General features: G+C 56.0%; 1 protein-coding gene across 1 annotated transcript in view; it reads right to left on the bottom strand.

Moving 5' to 3' along the window:
- ALPK1 (alpha kinase 1) overlaps positions 1–22,219 on the bottom strand; it is a 67,395-nt gene extending 45,176 nt beyond the window's left edge. Inside the window, exon 1 of the mRNA XM_028130211.2 lies at positions 22,108–22,219. The gene's annotated coding sequence lies outside the window, so the exon portion shown is untranslated. The remainder of the gene's footprint in view (positions 1–22,107) is intronic.
- Positions 22,220–22,792: the final 573 nt, after the last annotated feature.

Raw genomic sequence — 22,792 nt, 5'->3', positions numbered from 1 at the left:
ATATAAAGAAAATGAGGGAAGAAGTGAGAAAGAAAAGGAAGGATGAGAAACACAAAAGAAAGACTGAAAGGAACCTGTAAACCCATTGTCACTTAAATAGGGAATATAGTCAGTAGTGTTGTACTGATGGTATGATGCCAGGTGGGTACTAGAAATATCGGGGGAACACTTTGTAAAGTATATGATTGTCTAACCTCTATTCTGTAACTAATATAAAACCTGAAACCAATACAAAATAATGTTGAATGTAAAGAAATGAAAATTGGAGTGAAATTTTTATAAATTTCAAAGTTTAAATAAAAGCTATAAAGGAAGGAAGGGGAGAATAAAAAGTGTTTTTCATTTTGCCACTTCATTAAAAAGACAGTTGTCTTTATATGGTGCTTTTATACTTTTCTAAGTCATTATCTCATTTTAATTTCCAGGCAACTTAAAGACAAGATAAGTATTCCCTCCACTATTCAAAGAAAAGAAATCTTGGTGTCTGGTCCTAATGATTCAATCGTCAAGCCCTTATTGTAAAGCAGGGTTAGTAAAATTTTCTGTGCAGGGTCATATCTATACTAATAAAAGCCTTGGGGGTGATCAGGCCAGCAGGGGAGGGTATTTGGGGGCAATCAGGCCCACAGAGGAGCAGTTAGGGGGCAATCAGGCCAGCAAGGAAGCAGTTAGGGGGCAATCAGGCAAGTAGGTGAGCGGTTAGGAGCCAGTGGTCCCGGATTGTGAGAGGGATGCCCAACTGCAGGATTAGGCCCAATTCCTGTGGAATCGGGCCTAATCCTGCAGTTGGACATCCCCCGAGGGGTCCCATATTAGAGAGGGTGCAAGCTGGGCTGAGGGACACCCTCCCCAGTGCACGGATTTCGTGCACCGGGCCTCTAGTGTTAAGATAATCCCTAAGAAAATTGTGATAAGACATATAACTTTAAAACTAGTAGAAGAAAAAATGAAGAAAATTCCAAGAGAAGGCAATAAAAAAAATTAAGAAATAATCTCCTAAGTCACTTGCAGGCCAAAGAAGTCATCAATAGGAAATTAGAAACTATTCTAATGGAATGGTAATTGATGTGTCAGGACATGTTGAGCCCCGGCCGGTGTGTCTCAGTGGGTAGAGCTTAGGCCCGTGGACTGAAGGGTCCCGGGTTCGATTCCAGTCAAGGGCACGTACCAGGGCATGGACCTCGGTTGCAGGCTCAATCCACGCCCTAGTCAGGGCATGTGCGGGAGGCAACCGACCAATGTGTCACTCTCACATCGATGTTTCTCTCTCTCTGTCTCTCCCCCTCTCTTCCACTCTCTCTAAAAATTAATAGGAAAAATATCTTTGGGTGAGGATTAACAAAAAACAACATAAAACGAAAAAAACATGTTGAGTTCAGTCAAGTGGGACATGAACTAGGAAAGGTCAGATCAGAGGATTCGCAGAGGGGAGCCGGAGGGAAGGGGCGAGCACGGAGACCTGCACACAGTGCATTCATTGTCTACCTGTGGGTGTCCATCGTGCTCCGTGCATAGACACCTATTTCACAATTGTTTGATATCTGTTAGACTTCATTTTTTAAGATATTTTTTATTGATTTCAGAGAGGGAGAGAGAGATAGACACATCAATGAAGAGAGAGAACCACTGATCCGCTGCCTCCTGCACGCCCTCTACTGGGAATCGAGCCCGCAGCCCCGGCATGTGCCCTGACCAGGAATCAAACCGTGACCTCCTTAAAAAGAATTAAATGGAAACCGGGCCCGCGAGTGTGGCTGAGTTATAAACATGAACTTCTGCCTCAGGGCTGTGGCCCCTGATTCCATGGCAGGGGCCGGGCAGGGGCCTCCCGGGTCAGACGGAAATCGCTGGGGACAGACGTGAGGACGGGAAATCAGGGCCTCTCCGTGCTCAGCCGGGATGAGCACACGTGGTAGGAGCAGTGAGGAGGCGGTGGGGAGCCATGGTTGTGACCTGCGCTTGGTTGCCAAAGTCCCGTTTACGTTTCAGTCCGTTTGCCGGGAGCACGAGAGCGTGTGCTGTGATTTCTCAAACAGGGCTTGGGAAATGCTGCAGGTGAGCCGCAGTTCTTGCCCGGCTCTCGGGTGCCCAGCACGGAGGCCCTGCCCGTGGGCTCTGTCACACCTGCGGGTGCAGGAAGGCGGGAGGGTTCCGGGTCACGGGCGGGGCACCTGCCGCCTCGGGGAGAAGAGGAAGGAGAAAAGGCCTCCGTCCCGGCGCCTCTCGCTCGGCTCCGGTTACCTCTCCATCAGTCGGTGACACCTGCGAACGCCAGCCTGGCCCGGCTCCCAGAGCGACACCTCGGGTCAAGGTGAGCCCGGCTGCCATCTGGCCCCGCTCGAGGCTCCGGTGACTCTTCCGGGAGGTTGTCTGTGTCTCTGACCCCAAAGGAGAGGTGGCTCTCCCACTCAGACAGCTGTCTGGACGTGGCCCCGAGTCCAGGGCTGCCCTCAGCCAGGGAGCAGCCGGAGCAGGAGCCGCCTCTGAGGGAGGCCCGTCGGGAAGGCCTGCTGGGGCGGCAGGCGCCTGACCCAGGGAGAGGGCGGAGCCTCAGGACGAGAATCCCGGGTCTGACTGTCCCTCAGACGCACTCTGCTTCCTACTAAACAGAGGCCGGTTCTGGTGGAAAACACAGGGAGGGCTTTGCTGGAAGAGGAACTGTCCATCCTTAAAAGAAGGAACAGCCCTGGCTGGTGTGGCTCAGTGGACAGAGCGTCAGCCTGCAGATTGAAGGGTCCCGGGTTCGATTCCCATCAGGGCACAGGCCCGGGTTACAGGTTCAATCCCCAGTGTGGGGTGTGCAGGAGGCAGCAGATCCGATTCTCTCTCATCATCGATGTTTCTCTCTCTCCTTTCTTCCTCTTTAAAATCAATAAAAATATTTTTTAAAGTATTTTTAAAAAGAAAAAAAAGAAGGAACAGAGAGGCCTCCCTGTGATGAAGAAGCTGGTTCACAGTGAGGAGCAGACCCGCTGCCCGCCGTGCCGGCGCGGAGGTGCGTGGAGGCGCACAGCCCCTGCGGCGGGAAGTCGCCAGGGCAGGGACCTGTCTCATGATTCTCACGAGGCCAGCGATGGGGGATTAAAGTTAATTTTGCAACAAAACCCTTTCCAGTCTGTCCCGCTCCCGCAGCGGCCATGGCTTGCAGAGCCTGTGGATTTCTTGACGTCAGAGAGCCACCTGCCTTGGGCCAGTGTGCCTTGGAGAAAGGGGTGAGGGGGCTCCGGAATCACAGGAGAAGAGAAATGACGTTAAATGAAAGTTGTTGTTTCACTGTCAGTCGTCGAAGGGGACAGGCTCAGCTCAGGGCCCTGCCCTCAGGCCCTGGGCTGGGATTTGGGTTCTGTTCCCCACTGGCCTTGGGCCAGCCAGACCCGGTGTCCTCGGAAGGGGAGAAAGGCAGATGAATGGTTCCAACCTCAGAGTTGTTTTTTTTTCATTTTTTAAATTTTCACCGGAGGATAATTTTCCTTTGATTTTTAGGGAGAGTAGAAGAGAGAGGGAAAGACAGAGAAACATCGATGTGAGAGAAACACTGATTGGTTGCCTCCTGTACGCGCCCTGACAGGGAGGAGCCTGCAACCAAGGTATGTGACCTTGACCGGAATTGAACACCGGACCCTTCGGTTCGTAGGCCAATGCTCTATCCACTGAGCAACACAGCCAGGGCTCACAGAGTTCTATAAGGTGAGTTAACATGTGCAAATGCAGGCGCCTACCACGCGGTAAGAGCTTCGTAAGGATCAGATATTATTGTTAATTTTTTCCAGAAAATAAAATTTCCTTTTTAAAAAGATCATCCAATTTTTTCTTTAGTTTGCTTGGGTTTGGGTGCCTGGCTGGCTTCTTTGGCATTTATGGGTTTGAGAAAGGAAACTGCTCAGCTGTGCAAAGTCTTCAGGTTCTTGCTATTGTTCCCAGCATATCGCCCTGTAATAATGGGATCACCCCCTAATCGACTCTCCAGATCCACAGCAACTAAGGAACAGAAATCCTAGCCCAGCATTGAAATCTTATGACCGGGGAAGACATTTTCAGGAAGAAAGATGTGAGTTATTTGCATGAAAATGAAACCTGAGAACCCAGCCTCCGAGGTTTAGTCAGCTGCTGGCCGCACCACAGGCGTGGGGAGCCCCGCCCCCCCCCCCCCCCCAGTGGCCAGGGCAGCTCCCGGGATTGCAGCCCAGACAGAAACGCCAGCCCTTGTCCTCGTCTTTGCTCCCAGACACACACAAAGCTCATTATTTATTTTATACTTAAAGTGCCAGAGGCGCCGGGTGGGGCTCTGGGCTGGGGATTGCAGACCACACTCCTGGCGGACAATAGCGTCCCGTGTGCAGGTCCCGGCCGCTGGGCCTCCGCAGCCTGGGAACAAGTGGGGACTTGTGGCTCCTTGAGTGGAAGCCCCGTGCTGGACGCCGGCTCAGTACCCACACATTTAGGGCCAAACATCCACACGCCAACCGCTTAACCCTCACCACCAAGCCCAGACCCACAGCCAGGCTCTGCCCACGAGGAGGACTGTGCTTCTCCCGTGTGACCGCAGGGGGAGTGTGCAAAAGAAAAGAGTGCGGTTACAGTTTTGCTCGCCTACCTCTTGGCTGCTGAGCAGCCTATGTGCACACACACACGGAGTCCTCCCTCCTCCTCGCTGGTCCTCCTCCCTCGTCCTCTCTCCTCCTCCTGCTCCTCTCTGCTCCTCCCTCCTCCTCTCTGCTCCTCCCTCCTCCTCCCTGCTCCTCTCTGTTCCTCTCTGCTCCTCCCTCCTCCTCCCTGCTCCTCCCTGCTCCTCCCTCCTCCTCCTGCTCCTCCTGCTCCTGCCAGCTCTTACCTGGCTCCTTTGGCCGGAAAGACTCTGTCAGACCCCCAGGCACCCTGCTCTCCGGGACTGCAGAGCCCGGCCCGGTTTCTCGGGGCTGATGTGGAAGCGAGGAGCTGAGGAGCGGACTGTGTGCTTCTGCTGAGCTCTGTTTCTGAGGCAGGTGCTGCGGGGAATGTGCTCAGTGTTGCTCGCCTGCTGGGCAGGTAACCGTTATTTTGGGCCGCTGCACGCACGGCTCAGGGAGCTCCGGGAGCGGAAGGACTCTCGGGTCTCCGTTCTCCAAGGAGGAGGTGGGATCGGAGACGTGCTGTTAATTCTACTCTTTGCTTTTAGCGAATGGAGGCACGTTTGCCAGCACAGAACTAACACTGACACAGAAATACTTTTTAAAGACAGTGAATTGAAATAGCAAGTGAAACACATTTGCTTTTACACCATCTATTACGGCAAACAGGACATTGTTTTCTACGGGTTCCTTAACACTCGGCTTTAACAGCTCACGCGGGGGCTTGCACTAGGACACACTGGGCACTGAATGGCAGACTCCTGAGCGGGGTTCGCGTCCCCGGGTACCCGGCAGGCACTGTGCCTTCAGGCTACAGGGAAACAGCAGACTTTCCTCAAAGACAGCCTCTCTGGGGAAGTAAGAGGAGCAGATAAGTCAGCTTAGAAACGCCCAGCCCGCCCCCCGTCAGACTCACTGACACCAGCTGGAGAATTCCCTCCGTGCCCAACCGTCCTGGCCAAAGGCGGTGGAGGAATTGGATGGATTGTCTTATGTTTACAAGGTCACACTGAGGCAGGAGGCAACGGGTATGGCCCCGGAGAAGATGTGCAAAGTCAGAAGTTTGGTGATTTGTCCACGTTCCCTGGCAGCTCCGGGGCGGGGGGGGGGGGGGGGGGGGAGCGGGCGGTCACACAGCGCCACACCTCCTGCCCTCGGTGTTTTCTGCGAGACGACTCGGTCCTGGCGTTTGGAGAGGAAACAAACAGCCACGCTGAAGAGAGGTGTTTTCCTTTGGTGGCTTGTGGGTTCCATGAGAGAAATGTGTTCCAGTCGCTTAAAGAAATAGGCCCCCGTCCCAAATGTTAAAGAACTGAGGTTAAACTGCATGTTTTGTGTGTTTTTTTAACCCTCACCCGAGGATATCTTAGCATTGATTTTAGAGAGAGTGGAAGAGAGAGGGAAAGACAGAGAGAGGTGACAGAAACACATCCATTGGTGCCTCCTGCATGTGCACCGACCAGGGTCCCGGCGGGGAGGAGCCTGCAACCGAGGTCCACGCTCTTGACCAGAATTGAACCCGGGACCCTTCGGTCCACAGGCGACTGAGCCCAACTGGCCAGGGCTCCAGGGCTCCGTAACATTTTAATTCCAGTTTATCATCACAGACACAGGGCAGGCGGAGGCGGGGGGGGGGGGGCACTGTCCGTGGGAGCACCTGCGGGGCTTGAGGCTGTGCACGGCACTCGGAGGGGCAGGCTCTGGGCTTCCCCGTGGAGAGAGGAGGGCGCCAGGGTCAGACCCCACAGGGTTTCTAAAACCATTGCCTTCCAGCTACCGACACAGCCCTGAATATTTCAAAACACATCCATGTGCACACAAAGACAGGCCGAATGGAGTTCCCAGGACTCTCAGCTTCCAGCAAAGCAATTCTGTAAACACACACATACATGACCTATGTCCTCTCTCACTTCACTAGTAAACCAGTTCCTGCCCAGCCTGCGCCAAAGAAAGTTAATGGAACGTTTGAATTTCCTCACGCAGACCAGGAGCCGGCTAATCCCGCCGGCACCCCGCTGTTCCCAGGGTGGGTGACAACCGTGTCTCCAGGGCCCTGAGCGGTAACTCGGGCCAGAACCCCCACTCTGTCCTCTCCAGCGAGGGGTGTCTGCCTCCTACAGATAATTAAAAACTCAGCGACGCACTTCCCAGGATTCCTCTCCTCAAAGAGGAAACTTCAGCTGGAAGATTAGGGTTTTCTCTCTGAAGCTCAGTGCACCAACTGGCGTCGCTGCATTGAAATCAGGGCCGCCTGGCCCCAGCCCCGCGGAGGGCGGGCTCTGTGCGCGCAGCCACATGAAAGGGCCCTTTTCATCCCCGCGCAGAGGGAAAGGGGGGGGGGGGCCTGGCACACAGCGCCCCGCGGTAACGGGATTTACATCACTTTCTGACGAGAATCGAACGAGGGCCTCGGAGGCAGCAACAGATGGGCCTGAATGTGCTCCCGGGAAAGCCACGGCGACATCTGTGGCCTCCACTTCCTGGTGGTCGCGGCCGGTTGCCGGGCGGGGGCTGGGTGAGCGTGCATGCGCGTGTGTGTGTGTGTGTGTGTGTGTGTGCGCGCACATGTGGGTGTGAGTGCGTGTGTATGTGCGTGTGTGTACATGGTGTGAGTGCGCGCGCGCGTGTGTGTGTGGGTGTGCGTGTGTGTGCATGTGTGTGCGTGCGTGGGTGTGAGTGCACACGCGTGGGTGTGGGTGTGCATGTGTGCTGGAGCCGTGGCCGCGGGGTTCGGCCCTATGGTCACCATCAGATGGAGCGTGTGGTGCGTGCCTGTGTGCACCCAGCGAGCTGAGACGATGCCGCTGGTGTGACGGGGGAGCGGCCCTGGCGCTGACACCGGCTTCCAGGGCAGCCTCTCGGCGAGGGGCTCACTCCTGCCCGAGGCGGCGGGCGCTGCTGTCTGCTGGCTGGTGGGGTGCGTTCACGCGTGGCCAAGACAACACAGAGACCCTTCCCAGGAACATTCTTCCTCCAAATCTGTGTATTTCCTCCTCGAAGGGGCGTCCCGTCTTCACGAGGAAGTCTCAGTCCATTTCCTGGTTGAGACCAAGTCAGAGACATGACAACGGCGACGCTGAGAGGCCACCTGACGGGGTGAGGGAGGCTCCTGATGACGGAGGAGGCGGGCAAGAGGAGGGCGGCGGGCCCGGCCTGGCCAGGCCACGACCCCATCCCGTCCACACGCCCTCTCCACTCTCCGTGAGGGACCAGGACGGGTGGGCCTGGGGCGAATGCTGAGAGGCGAGGCGAGGGGTCCAGGATGTGCTCTCTAGTCCCAGAGGGAGGAGGGAAGGCTTCCCAGGCCTGCAGCCCCGACAGCAAGAACCGCGGCTCTGGATTCAAGTGCCCATGTCTGCTGGCCACGGGCTGGGGAGGCGGCGGGCGGCCGCGCGCCTGTGCCGGGGTGTGGACCAGAACAAAGCAGTGTCTACCTCGTACTCAGGCCGGAATCGGGGCCCCAGGGGAAGTGCTTCTGGCATGGCTTCGAGGCCACTCTCACCTCACTGTGCGGAGAGGGGTCCAGAGGCCCCGGGCAGAGCCCAGCCTCTCACCCAGTCTTTTAAAACGAGCAGCACTGTGCTCCATGCGTCCGTGGAAATTCAGAAAACGAACTTTTCAAAAGAACTTTTTTTTGGCTTCTGGGAACCTGAGGCTATATTTTAAAGTGACATGCTTTCCAGCCCGGCAGCATTGCTCAGCGATTAGAGCGCCGGACTGGGCACCGCAGGGTCTCAGGTTTGATTCCCAGTCAAGGGCACGTGCCTGGGTTTCGGGTTTGTTCCCGCCCCCAGGTGGGGCACGTGCGGGAGGCAACCAATCAATGTCTCTCTCACATTGATGTTTCTCCCCCGCCCACTCTCTCTAAAGAAATCAATGGGAAAAAATATCCTCACTCCTTGGGTGACGATTAAAGAAGAAATCACATTCTTTTTATAATGAAACTGATTTGTTGTAATGAACTTGCTAATGATCAAAAGCAGCTGGGTATCGCTAAGTTATGCCATCGCCTGCTGAGAGGCTAATAAAACATTTAGATGAAGAAGAGAGGGTCAAGCCATATAATTTTAAAAATATATTTTATTGATTTTTTTTTTTTTACAGAGAGGAAGGGAAAGGGAGAGGGACAGAGAGCCAGAAACATCGATGAGAGAGAAACATCGATCAGCTGCCTCCTGCACCACCACCACCCCCCCCCCCCCCGGGCACTGGGGATGTGCCCGCAACCAAGGTACATGACCTTGACCGGAATCGAACCCGGGACCCTTCAGTCTGCAGGCTGACGCTCTATCCAGTGAGCAATACCGGCTGGGGCTGAGTCACATTTTTAGCCTCTCTTTGTGGTGCAGAATGGGAGTGGCCGGGCTCTCGATGGAAGTTCTGGAAGACAGTGGTTGGATGCAAGCTTCTCCGCCTTTGTCCTGAAATTCGTGCAACAGCTGCTCCCACGGCAGCAGGAAGCAGCGCAGGCCTTCCGCCAAGGCCCTCCTGCGGTGGGAGCTCACCCTGCGGGTTAAGGCAAGTGTCCCACATGGACGCTCATCCGCATCCTCTGCTCTGTGTGACTTTTAAAAAATATGTCCTTTTATTGACTTCAGAGAGAGAGGGAGAGGAAGAGAGAGGGAGACATCCATGATGAGAGGGAATCATGGATCGGCTGCCTCCTGCACGCCCCGTGCTGGGGATGGAGCCCGCAATCCGGGCCTGTGCCCTGACCGGGAATCGAACCGTGACCTCCTAGTTCAAGGTCGACGCTCAGCCCTGAGCCCCGCAGGCTGGGTTCTGTGACTTTCGAAGGACCCAGGTGTGAGCCTCGGTGAGTGAGCGGAGCCTGGTGCCGCGTGAGGCTGCTTCTCGGGAAGCAGGTGCACAGACAGGCCCCGCTCCCCAGCCTCCCGTCACCGAGGCCTGGACGAGGATGAAGCAAGCGCAAGCACCGCGTTCTCACCAGTGGCGGGCCCTGCCTTCCCGAGGCTGCGGCAGGGCACTGCGTCTCCGAGGCGGCAGAGCCCTTTGTCTTCGGGCGAGGAGACGCCGCGGAACAAAGGCACCTGTTGTTCCCTCTGCGGCCTCAGAAGTGACCGCAGGCAGCGCCCCGCTCTCCCGGGCTCCCCACACCACCCGCTCCCCCGTCGTCACTGGCTGTGAAAGGCGGGTAATTGAGGGGAAGACCCATAAATTTCAGAGCTCTCCAGGGACAGACATAATGAATTTGGTACAGCACATATTTCTAGATCAAAGATGCCTTTGAAGTGACAAAACCCTAATCCGCCAACGACCAGGCACTTCCCCTCGGCCCGCAAGCCCATCGGCAAATAAACGCACGTTCAGGCAACTGTCTTTATCTGGACATGGCCACCGGGAGCCTCGCCCCGGTGACACCGACCCTGACACGGGGACGTGTGGGGAGGCCGGGCCTGAGCAGCCAGGGCTGGCTGTGCGCAGGGCCTGAGCCGCAGCCGCAGCCGCAGCGCCCGCTCTGTGCGCGCTCGGGGCCTGCGTGCGCTGGGTCATGGATGTGCATTCTGTCAGGAAGAGACAGGCCCTCCAGATCCCAGAGACAAGACACACACACCCCGACCAGCAAAACCCCGGGACCCGAGCGACTCGGCGAGCGCTGACGTGCTGGTCACCGAGGGCAGGTCATGCTGGACACGCTGCGCAGCCGGCTGCGGGCGACGGAGGGAGATCTGACGGGGATTTCAGTGCTCGGGAGCCACGGTGTGGATCCCAACTGCAAATCACACACCAGACAGTGAGCCCCGCCCCGGGTCGACGCGGTTCTGAGTGTGTGAGAACAGCACCCCCGTGAACTAAACACGCGCGCAGCTTTAAGAAACGGATCAGGCCTCACGCTCGCCTCCTGTGAGGCGTTAAAAACAGGAGGCAGACGTTACGATGAAGGCACAGAGCTTCCCATATTGTGCAGAAAAAAGTGAAAACCGCAAATAAGCAATTTTGGGGTGAAATGGCGGAAACCCACGCTGTCACCAAAACGGCTCAGAAGGCCTGTCCTGTGCGCATTCTTTCCCACAAAGACGAGCTGTCCCGCAGCGACCCGGGGCTGGAGCTGGTCGGGGGTTTTTGAAGGACTGGGCTTTGGTTTTGCTGCCAACTTTGCAATGTAACGTAGTCAAAATATAAACATAAATTTAAATGAACTTTTCACAGAAGCAGATCCGTGAGGCGAGGCGGCTGCGTTTGTGCTTGTTCCTTTTCTGCTCTCCTTCCGAGAGAGAAAGCCGCCCCCGCTGGGCGAGACAAAGCGGGCGGGGATTGGGGATATTCCCAGTGTTCCTAGACGGCCCGCCTCATTCGCATACCTCCTCCCTGGAGGGAGCCGGCCGAGCCCAGCCCCGCTCACCCCCCTCCCCCGCACAGCTCTGCTCGCTCGCCCTTTGCGGGGAACGGAGTCTCCTGGTGCCTCCTCGGCGCTTCCCGCTGCCGTTGGGGCAGGACCAGGAGGCCGCGCGTCCAGGCGAGTCCCCGCGTGCAGGGAGAGCCGGCCGGTCTCACTCTTCCTCAGTGTCCCTCCGGCGCTGGGCGTTGGTGACCAGGAGCTCGGCCCGCACCTGGCTCCGTTGAAGAGGGCCAGGCGCTCGCCACACGCCGGCCGCCATGGCGTCCTCGCTCGTCAAGGACAGAGGCTGGTCACAGACTCTTCCTTCACCCGCATCTTCACGGGACAGCGTGGCCCTTAGGGACGGCCATTCTGGTGGCTCATTTTCTGCAGACGCCGCGGACCTACCCAACGAAGCAGCAGGTGGACGAGCCAGCATCCAATTTCAATAAAATGCAAAAAACTCAAAACAAAACCCAAAAACAGTAAAACTTACACAGCAGCGTGGAAAACGTTTGTCCTTTTTTTTGTTAAAACCAAATGCTCCCGCGTTTGCTGAAGACACCCCCTCACGTTCTGTGTCCAAAGGCAGGCTCGGCTGTGAGCACACTGACTCCAGCCGGTTTTATTTCCTCATCATTCATCTGTAACGAAAGGCACCGGCTCATCACGGGTTTGCAATCCCGAAGTCACTGCTTCGTGGCACTGCGGTGAGACGCTCTTCCCGGACCCCCGCTGCCAGCAGGTCATGAGCATCTGACCCTCGTCGCGTGTTCCCACAGGAAACTCGGAACCGGATGTTGCCGTCGGCTCCACGGTGCCTTCGCTTGGCCAGCCCCGCACAAGCCCCTGTAGTAACAGTTCTAGACACACCTGTGCGTCGCCAATGGGTCGCTTCAGACATTTCTGGGGGCGTGCCCAGGTGAGACCTCAGCAGTGCTCCTCCCTCGGCACGGCGCTCTCCTCACGCCTGCGAGGGGAGCTCGGGGTCTGCAGGTGCAGGCTGGAATTCGTGGCGCCTACTATGTGGCTGGGGACTAGGCTCTGAGGCCGGTGGCCAGTTCTCTCTCTTGCCGGAGCCACTCGGGCACATTCGTGCCCTAAGTCAGATCTGCTGTGCCCTTCCAGCCTAGCAGCGCCAACATGCGGTCGCCCAAGCGCTGGCAAGTGCCGGTGGGGGGGGGCTTCTCCCAGGCCCCATCCTTTAAAAGTTATTAGAGTCCTGGCTGGTGTGGCTCAGTGGATAGAGCATCGGCCTGCAGACAAAAGGGTCCCAGGTTCGATTCTGGTCAAGAGAAGGTACCTCAGCTGCAGGCTCCTCCCCAGCCCGGGCCTTGGTCAGGGCTTGTGCAGAAGGCCACCAATTGATGTATTTCCCTCACATCGATGTTTCTCTCTGTCTTTCCCTCTCTCTCCCACTCTCTCCAAAAGATCAATGGGAAAATATCCTCAGGTCAGGATTAAAAAAAAAGTTATTAGAACACTAGAGGCCCAGTGCATGATTGAATCATGCACGTGTAGGGTCCCCTCCACACTTTCGCTTTTCGCGGTGGAGCTGGGTGCCTGTCCGCTGGTGCCGGAGCAGACAGGCACCCAGCTCCCCCACTTTTGATGGTCCGCGGCCACTGAGGGGGGCCATCCTGCTGTTGAGAGGCGCAGGGGGCGGGACTCCCGCCCCCTGCACCTCTCAACGGCCACTGAGGGGGGCTGCCGCGGACACCTGGCTACCCTGCCGTTGAGAGGCGCAGCTGGGTGTCCGCGGCAGCCCCCCTCAGTGGCCAGGGATCTGGCCATTGAGAGGCACAGGGGGCGGGAGCCCCGCCCCTGTGCCTCTCAACAGCAGGGTAGCCCCCCTCAGTGGCAGCGGATCCGTGCCTCTCAATGGCCGAATAGGCCACCCCGGGTCCCACCCCCCCAGCCTCCCGCCGCCCAATCGTGGGCGTAGGGGAGTGATGGTAATTTACATGTTACTCTATTATTAGATAGGATTCTTCTGTGTGAATGTCCTTCTCACACCTTCTTCCCTCACTTCTAACTTAAACAAGACAGGGACGATGGAGAGAGTGGGACATACTTACAATTACGTATGATACTTGTACTAAGAATCTGTCTTCCTTGAAAAAAACACACCACACTGCTAAAATACTGAAGAATAAAAAAAGTCACAACATGGCTTATTAATTTAAAAGTGCAAGCCCTTCAGCTCGTACCCAAAATAAATGTATGTTACTGCTGAGCATTTATAAATATTAATAATATAGCTTGAAAATTACTTGGCCATGACACATTTAAGAAGCTCTGAACTGTTAACCAGAAGTTAGCATTTATAATCAGCCCACGTGGAAACGTCCACGGTGCTCACAAGTCATTTCCAGTTCATCCCCAAACAGAGCCCACGGCCACCTGCAAAGACCAATAAAAAGGACGTGTGAGCCTCGACTTCCTCCCAAGAAGAAACCAGCAAAAACCAAGCCTTAGGGAACAGAAGGAGCAAACGAGCAAAACTTGTTTAAAATAGTGATTTATGCCCAGCAGGCCTGCCTCAGTGGCTGAGCATCGACCTATGAGCCAGGAGGTCACGGTCGGATTCCCGGGGCAGGAAGCAGCCAATCAATAATTCTCTCTCATCATTGATGTTTCTATCTCTCCTCCTCCCCTTCTCTCTGAAATCAGTAAAAATATATTTTAAAAAAATAGTGATTTATAAAACAGTAGATACATCAAAATGGTGGTTATTTGAAAAGGCCAATGAGCTGGCTTTCAAGAAAATCTAAGGGATGACAGGAGAGAGAAGAATGCGGAAAATGGGATAAAGGCCATCACCGGTGAGATCTTAGAAAGATGTGAGACTATAATGAACAAGCCCACCTTACGTATCTGCTTCTAAAAAAAACAAGTTAAACATTTACCAGCTCTAACCCTATTCTGTTGGCATCTTTACTGCTTATTGAAGGTGTCGATGACTTTGGGGAGCATGACTTACAATTAATAGGCAATCTTTTCACATTCTGTCTTAATTAGGCCTTAGGCTTTTCTTCAGTTCTTGGTTTTGTTTTAAATATTTTTATTGATTTCAGAGAGGAAAGGAGAGGGAGAGAGAGAGAGAAACATCAGTGATGAGAGAGAATCATGGATCCGATGCCTCCTGCACACACCACACGGGGGATTAAGCCTACAACCCGGGACCTGTGCCTTGACTGGGAATCGAACCCTGACCTCCTGGCTCATAGGTTGACACTCAGCCACGGAGCCATGCAGCCGATTTAACAATATATCAAAACTGTTTAGAGAATAAGCTTCTCCCGCCACAGAGACCCTGTGGCCCAGGGTGCTGTGTGCACAGTGGTCACGGAGATGCTGTGGCCCAGGGTGCTGTGTGCACAGTGGTCACGGAGACGCTGTGGCCCAGGGTGCTGTGTGCACAGTGGTCACGGAGACGCTGTGGCCCAGGGTGCTGTGTGCACAGTGGTCACGGAGACGCTGTGGCCCAGGGTGCTGTGTGCACAGTGGTCACGGAGACCCTGTGGCCCAGGGTGCTGTGTGCACAGTGGTCACGGAGACCCTGTGGCCCAGGGTGCTGTGTGCACAGTGGTCACGGAGACCGTATGGCCCAGGGTGCTGTGTGCACAGTGGTCACGGAGACCCTGTGGCCCAGGGTGCTGTGTGCACAGTGGTCACGGAGACCCTGTGGCCCAGGGTGCTGTGTGCACAGTGGTCACGGAGACCCTGTGGCCCAGGGTGCTGTGTGCACAGTGGTCACGGAGACCGTATGGCCCAGGGTGCTGTGTGCACAGTGGTCACGGAGACGCTGTGGCCCAGGGTGCTGTGTGCACAGTGGTCACGGAGACGCTGTGGCCCAGGGTGCTGTGTGCACAGTGGTCACGGAGACGCTGTGGCCCAGGGTGCTGTGTGCACAGTGGTCGCAGATCTGAGCTCTGGGAAGACGGCCCAGTGCAGCCTCTGGGACAAACACCTCTTCCTTGAGAAAAGCCCCTGCTTTTGTGTTGGGCCCTGGGAGAGACCGGTGTCTCTGTGGGAGATGGCCTGAGCCGGAGGCCTGAGCCGCCTTCCAGGCTTCTATTGGCAACGCCTCCTCCTGCGGACGTACCCAAGGCTCCGTTCACCCGCAGCAGCACACGGCCTTGCCCTGAGGGTGCGCTGGGCACTCTCACGGTTCGCACCGCAGCCCGGAGCCGCTGGGGGTGCGCGAAGGCGGTCCTGGCCCAGAGAAAAGTATCTGCGCCAAATCAGTAACCAAAGCCTGGCGTTGTTTCCACCAAGGACACATCGCAGGAAAGATGGGCCCCCCCCCTTCCTGAGAGCACAGCCTCACAGCCCGCACGCACGGCCCCAGTCGTCCCGCCTCCCTGTCCCTCTGCGCCACGTAGGCTGTTGGGTGGTGGTGCCCTTACAGTCTAGTCCGTGAGTGACATGCACAGGGCGGGGCACAGTAGGTTACAGTGGTTCCCACGGAGAAGAACACAACAACCAACAAATAGTAACACTCAGTGGTGAGCGTCCTATGGACTTGGAGGTCACGGTTCGATGCCCGGTCTGGGCGTATGGATCGTGCAGGAGGCAGCGATCCATGATTGTCTCATCACTGACGTTTCTCTCTCTCTCCCTCTCCCTTCCTCTCTGAAATCAATGAAAATACATAAGAAAAGTGTAAACGCCATTCTGCGTACTCACTCCTGTAAGCCTGCCCCGCCCCGCCCCGCCCTGTGTGCAGCTTGTACAAAACTGTGATGGAGTCTCTCCTTTCTCTCAGGTAAGTGTCCGAGCAACAGCTTCTTTCCAGGATGAAGCTGCGGGACCAGGGCGCATCCCCGGGCGGGCGCCCCTGCTGCAGGGGACCGGCCGCCAGGGAGCTCGGGCTCTGACCGTCCTGCCGCTCAGCTGCCTTCTGAGCGGCTCCTGGTCAGTGCTGCTCACGGCAGCTTTCCTCCCGCCTCGTTTTCATCACGCGTGTTACTCGACGCCCTTCCACACGCACTGAGGTTCCCCTGTGAGTGGAGGAAACACACCTGCCTGTAGCCCAGCAGCTCGGCCACAGGACCCACTCCCTCCCCGGTTTCCCCGAGCCGTCCCCGCCTCCTGTTGCCGCTGTCCGGCCGTCCCTGCAAGGGGCTGCCGTGCCCCGTCCGCTCCTCCGGCGGCCGGAGCTGCTCTTCCTCCCGCCCTCCGGCCACCCTTCACGGGCGGGGCCCTTTGAGTCCAAGCGCACGCTCAGCTGAGACCTGACGATCTTACACTCCTGGTAACGTCTCCAGTGGCCACATCTCAGGTGGCCTCTCCCCCGAAGGCAGAGCTGCCCGTCCTCGAGCTGGACGTGGTGCCACGATGAGGACGAGGCCCGGCAGGGCGGCGCGCCCGAGGCCAGCCCACGCCAGGGCGCCGAGGCCGGGGCGGGAGTGAGCGTGCGGCCACGGTCCCCTTCGGGCTTGTCCACGCGGCCCGTCCTCTCCTCCTCCCAGGAGGTTTGTGTGAGTCAGGTGCTGCCCTCACTCGTGCTCGGCTTTTCTTCTTCTTCCCCCAGCCTGGTCTGCCCCCCGTCCTGCCTGCTGTCCCCCCAGCACGTGTGTTGAGTCTGTACCGCTCCGCGCCGCGGGAGCAGCTAGTCTGTGCCGGACACGCTCCGCTGAAGGAGCAGCAGCTGAGCCCCCGGAGTCCGGAGCCCGCTGTGCGGAGGGGGCCCAGCCCGGAGCTGAACGGGGCACAGCCGGCCCAGGTGGCCCTCGCCTGAGCGCGGCCGGGAGCCCGGGGACAGCGACCTGCTGGACAGCGCAGCGAGCAGGTCCGCAGGGCCGCAGCCCCTCGCCGGTCTCCAGGACAGAAGGAACCACGCGCAGCCCAGCCGTAGCCCTGATTTCCCACGCCCCATGCTGCGGGAGGCTGTGGTCTGGGAGTGAAACTCCCACCCCAAGTAGCATTTTAAGAAAAAACACGTTTTTCCAAGGAGGACAGAGATCCCCAGGATCCCGAGCGCCTGCGCGGTGCCCAGAAGCCGTCAGCCAGGGAAGCGCAGTGGGTGCAGGGGAACCCGTCCCTAGAGCGCGTCTGGGTTGCGCACAGCAAACGCCACAGTGGCGATGGGTGAGCGCGGGGAGGTGATTATTTATGTAGATTGAAAGGTGGGGGTGCTTGGGGGGATGCCGAGACCCTCTCCCGGCGCCTTGCTGACGTCACAGGGTAACTTGTGTCTCCACTCCCAAAGGTCATTGCTGGTTACAAGACAACTCACGTCTGCATTTACATTAATTTAATAATCTAAGGTCTGAAAGCCACGCAGAGTTGTGTGTGTGTGTGTGTGTGTGTGTGTGTGTGTAAATTGATTTCAGAGAGAGAGGGAGAGAGAGAGAGAAAAACATCAATGATGAGAGACAATCATGGATCGCCTGCCTCCTGCACGCCCTCAGCTGAGGATTCAGCCCGAAACCTAGGTGTATGCCCTTGACCAGATCAAACCTGGGACCCTTCAGTCCCCAGGCCGATGCTCTATCCACTGAGCCACACTGCCCAGGGCAGGACGAGCAGTCTTAATCTCATGTGCCGCTGGCCTGGTGCTAACTGAGTCCTCAGCTGGGGTCAGGCTGGGCACCCTCACGCTGTACCTGCGGCACCGGAGGCTCAGGGCCAGCAGCTCAGCCAGGACGCGTCGGAGCGTCAGGCGGGGTTTGGGTCTGGCAGCTCTGTCTCCCTCAGACTGTGCTCGGACAGACCCACCACTGCCTCCCAGTGTTTCCTTTCCTCATCTTCAAACCTGGATGCTTGCCCGTGGCCGTTCCCTGACCGCCCGCCCACCTGTGAAGTTGCTACCTGACCCGCTGCTGCCCTGGGAGGGAACGGCCTTTCCCCTCAGGCCCCGCACACGGCACGGCGGCCCCAGAGCCCGGAGCCCCCGCAGCTCCGTGTCCGCCGAGCTCAGAGTCCAGTGGAGCTGACGGCGCCTCCTCGTCGAGCGCTGAGCTTGGAAGTGTCTCCTGCCACCGCGGACCCTCCGTGCCTTTTAAGTACAGCCATGTTCCACCAGCAACGCCCAGGCCGCCCTCTCCCCAGAGGGTCTCCAGGTTGGAGTTTGTCCTGTTTACTCCAGAGCCTGCCTTTCCAGAAGACTATCAAGCCCTGGCCAGTTGGTTCAGTGGTGAGAGCATCAGCCGGCAGACTGACGGGTCACGGGTCCCATTCCCGGTCAAGGGCACTGCAGGCTCCATCCTCAGCAACCAACCGATGTGTGTCTCTCACATCCATTTCTCTCTCTCTTCTCCTCCCCCTTCCACTCTCTCTAAACATCGATGGGAAAATGTCCTCGGGCAACGATTTAAAAAAAGATAAAAAGAGAAGACCATCAAGTGTTCTTTTTGGAGGTGATTTGTTTATTGTCAGTTGAGTCCTATTTTCAATTTCACCGAATTTCCAACTTTAGGGTTGAACCCAAACTGATTTATTGGGGGCCCTGAAGTAGACTGCTTTCCATTTTCCCCTCAGTTGAAGGTAATGGATTAATGGTGAGTTTTGTGCGTTTTTTTTAATGTATTTTATTGATTTTTTACAGAGAGGAAGGGAGTGGGATAGAGAGTTAGAAACATCGATGAGAGAGAAACATCGATCAGCTGCCTCCTGCACACCCCCCACTGGGGATGTGCCCGCAACCAAGGTACATGCCCTTGACCGGAATCGAACCTGGGACCTTTCAGTCCGCAGGCCGACGCTCTATCCACTGAGCCACACCGGTTAGGGCGATGGTGAGTTTTTTTAAATGTGTGTCTCTCGGGCTATCGTATAAACAGCAGTAGGCCAGGGACTGCGTCTGCCTTGCTCCCTTTTCTAAACCTGGAGTGTTTGGGATCTGGAGCCGTTCCTAGCACAGCTGAGCTCTAAAAGCATTTGTTGTTCGATGCACACGGAGGAGACACTGGCTGAACCTGGACGCCCTCTCTTATTGCTTCATCCTCCGCATTCGCACTGTTCACCGTCTGTTTGATAAGCTGGAGCACTTCCTTTCACTCCAGCAGTATCTCTACTGTCCACGGAGGAGGTGCCTTCATTGTCTCCGAAGCAGTAAGCTCTCGGTCTAAGTGACAATTGCATCCTCTCATCTTTTACCTTCAAACTGATGCAAAGTTTTCAGTCCTCCTCTATCTTAGCAGACATTTCCACACATTGATTACCTGATTGCATTACAAGGACATCGTCGGATCTTCTGGAAGCCCTGTGACTGTGATTACGTCATAGTCTCTGGCTCAGAAAGTGAGTGAGTTAAATAGGGTGTCAGCCCGACAAATGTTTGCGTCATTCTCATCAGGGTCTTCCTCCCTTTCCTGCAACCTAAGAGCCTGTGATCTGTCCTTCTTCCCAGCGCCTCTCTGCCGCCCTCTCCTGGTGGCTCATAGCAGCACAGGCCAAAGAGAAAACCCTTGCTGTATATGCTTAAGGTACTTATTAGGGAAAACAAGTGTTTTGTTTTCAGAAGAAAGATCTAAATAAATTACAAGACTTAGTAATGACCAAAGGAAATGTAGAACTTCTGTGAAACGTTGAAATTGACAATAAACAAAACATACCCTCAGGTGAGGATTAAAAAAAATAAAATAAAACAAAACAAAAACACATTGAAATAGTGATGCATATTATTTGCCTGACCAGTAAATTGAACTCTGTTTCAGTAAAAATACATGAATCTTTTTGGAATTCACTCTAGAAAAAAAATTCACTAATCTATTATCTCAAAATCGGTGATGTTTCCATGTAACAATGATAAAAATTACACGTGGCCGTCTATGGCATGTTCGCTACCCAAATCAGTACCACAATGAATTCAACCTTTAAGTCCTGCCCGTCCGTGAATCTCCTGCCCGTGACCTATTCATTCCCAATTCATTCCCAACCACACGGGAAGGTCTCTAGAGTACCTTCCGACACACAGAGTCTATGACACTCTCTTCCACCCTCTTGAAATTCAGTGGGACGTACCAAGGACCGGGTCAGCCTCATGTGATCTGCATAGATGCCGCAGGACTTAAAAACAGCAGCATTTGTTATGACCAAGTCCTGGCACGAGGTCCTCCATGCGAAAGCTCATTTGATTTTTGTAGAAGCCACACGGGATAGTTACCTTCTGACCCTCCTGTTGGGGTGTGAACACTGAGCTCAGGGGTGCCAAGGAGCAGAGGTGATTCAGACAGGGCAGCAGAGCACACGCCCCGGGCTCCCCCACACGGGATAGGGCACCTGGAACAGGTGTTGTGTTCCACAGACAGGAAGAGGGTCTGAAGGGTCGGCAGCCAGACGCAGGGGGACGTCAGGGTGTGTAGTGGGACAGAGACCCGTCCAGCATGAAGACTGCAGAAAGAGAGAGAGGTGAAGTCCACAAAGTAGCCTTTGGTTTAGATAAGGTGAGCAGAGGTCACTTTCCCGAGTGGAAATATATTTAAAGAATGTGCCCCAAGGAGAGTGAGGAAGGAGAGGGACTCCGCCCATCTGCCCGAGAGGGGAGGACAGTTGGGGGCGACTGGGCTGGCAGGGGAGCAGCTAGGCGTCGATCAGGCTGGCAGGGGAGGGCAGGTAGGGGCAATCGGGCTGGCAGGGAGGACAGTTGGGGGCGACCGGGCCGGCAGGGGAGCAGTTAGGCATTGATCATGCTGGCAGGGGAGTGGTTAGGGGTGATCAGGCTGGCAGGTAGGCGAGCGGGTTGGGAGCCAGCAGTCCCAGAGTATGAGAGGGATCGGGCCTAAACCGTCAGTCGGACATCCCCCGAGGGGTCCCAGATTGGAGAGGGTGTAGGCTGGGCTGAGGAACACCCACCCCCCCAGTACACAAATTTCATGCACTAGGCCTCTAGTAGTGATATAAACAGCCAATCACAGTATATAGACAAAGACCTGGGTTCAGGTTCACATACCGACATAGACATAGGTGATAGAGGAGAGAGAGATGGGGGGAGAGAGAGATAGAAATGAGAGAGAGAGATAGTAACGAGAGAGAGAGAGAGAGAGAGAGAGAGAGAGAGAGAGAGAAGCAGAGGGAGAGAAATAGCCTGCCACTGTAACGTGCCATCCACTTCAGAAGATCTGTGAGTGACACCTTTCCCGTTTCACGTGAGTAGCTGTAAGAATCCTAGCTGAAGCTCTGGCCAGTTTTGCTCAGTGGATAGAGCACCGGCCTGCAGACTGAAGGGTCCCAGGTTTGATTCCGGTTGCGGGCTTGATCCCCAGTGTGGGGCATGCGGAAGGCAGCCAATCAATGATTCTCTCTCATCACTGGTGTCTCTCTCTCCCCTCCCTTCCTCTCTGAATCAATGACAATGTATTTTAAAAAGAGTGGCAGCTGGGTCTGTGAGCGCCTTTTGTGTCGATGCTGTCTCACTCCCGCCGCGCCCATGGGAGCCGCTGTTTGCTCACCTTTCCTCTCTGTCAGGCCTGCAGTTCTTTCTCCTCACACACCTCGTGACGAGACTGATTTTCTCCAGACCCACAACCATCTCCTCCCTAGAACGGGTTCCCGAGAGGAGCACGAGCGTGTTGGCGGCCGTTGGCACGTAGCATGATCGTGATGGCCTTGACCTCGGTGCTCCCTGAGGTCCAGAGAGCCGGCCGACCGGCAGGAAGGAGTGGGGTCACCTGGGACAAGCGCCTGCTCTGTGCCTCATTTCACAGTGTTGGCGGCGTCTGCACCTCCGATTTTGTGACATTTCGTAATGAAATACAAAGCAGCACAGCCTAGTGACCGTTTGCTAAAACAGTTATCTACAAATACGTCGCATGTCTATGATCAAGAAACCCAACAGACTGTGTTATCAACTAAGCTCTGTAACCCAGGACAGCGGAACTCAAGACCCCACCGCCCTGGCCAGAGACACCGCCTCCCACACCAGTGCCCACACCTCAGCCCCCCCGGGCGCCCTCCCAGCCGCCCCGCCGCACGTCCCCGCCGGCATCACTCCGTTCCCGGCACAGGGACAGCGGCCTTCAGGGCGGCCACACCCAGGACGCCCCGATGCTATGCACGGAGTGTAACTCAGGTCACATGAAACCAAGCACATAATGCAACGTTTCAGGCTGGAGGGAGCCGCCTGCCATCAGTGTTTGTGTGTCACACACTCGTGCCTCCTTCTCGGCACCCACCTCTGCCCAGCTCCGTTTGCCGAAGGCCGGTACTCACCGTCCGCCCTCGCAGGAGACGGAGACTCCGCACGTTCAGCCCGGCCCGGCCTCGGGGAAACGCTGTTTCTCAGAAACGGCCTCCGTTTCAGGAAGAGGAAACGGAAAGAAAGCAAAGCCGGCCACAGTCTCTGGGTTGTGCAACGCTCGGCCTTTGGCACCCTTGGACACCCTGTGGAAGCCCTCAGTGCAGGGCATTCTGGGAGTTGTATTACCACAGAAATCCCTTCTGGTAAAGAAAAGTGCAAGAAAACTCCTTATTTGGACTTAGGCTAGAGAACCGTCCCCTGGGAGCCCCGGAGTGTCAGTGAGGAACCATGTTCTGATGCATCATCAGAAGACGGAGCCATGCGGCCCTGGCCCGTGTGCTCAGTGGATAGAGCGTTGGCCTGCGGACTAAAGGGTCCTGGGTTCGATTCCGGTCAAGCGCATGTACCTCAGTTCCAGTCTCTACCCGGCCTGGGTCCTGGTCAGGGCTCGTGCAGGAGGCAACCAGTCGATGTGTCTCTCTCACATGAATGTTTCTCTCTGTCTTTCCCTCTCTCTTCCATTCTCTCCAAAAATCAATGGGACATGTCCGAGGGTGAGCGTTAACCGAAAAACAAAAACAAAAGACAGACCCTGAGCAGGCTCGTCGGGCCTCCCGGCTTCAGAACACAATGGAGTCAGCGTGCAGGCCGGAGCGC

Source organism: Eptesicus fuscus, chromosome 6 (assembly GCF_027574615.1).
Source record: "Eptesicus fuscus isolate TK198812 chromosome 6, DD_ASM_mEF_20220401, whole genome shotgun sequence".
Lineage (NCBI taxonomy): Eukaryota > Metazoa > Chordata > Mammalia > Chiroptera > Vespertilionidae > Eptesicus > Eptesicus fuscus.
The sequence above is the reverse complement of the archived record's forward strand: the minus strand, read 5'-3'. Positions and strand labels throughout refer to the sequence as shown.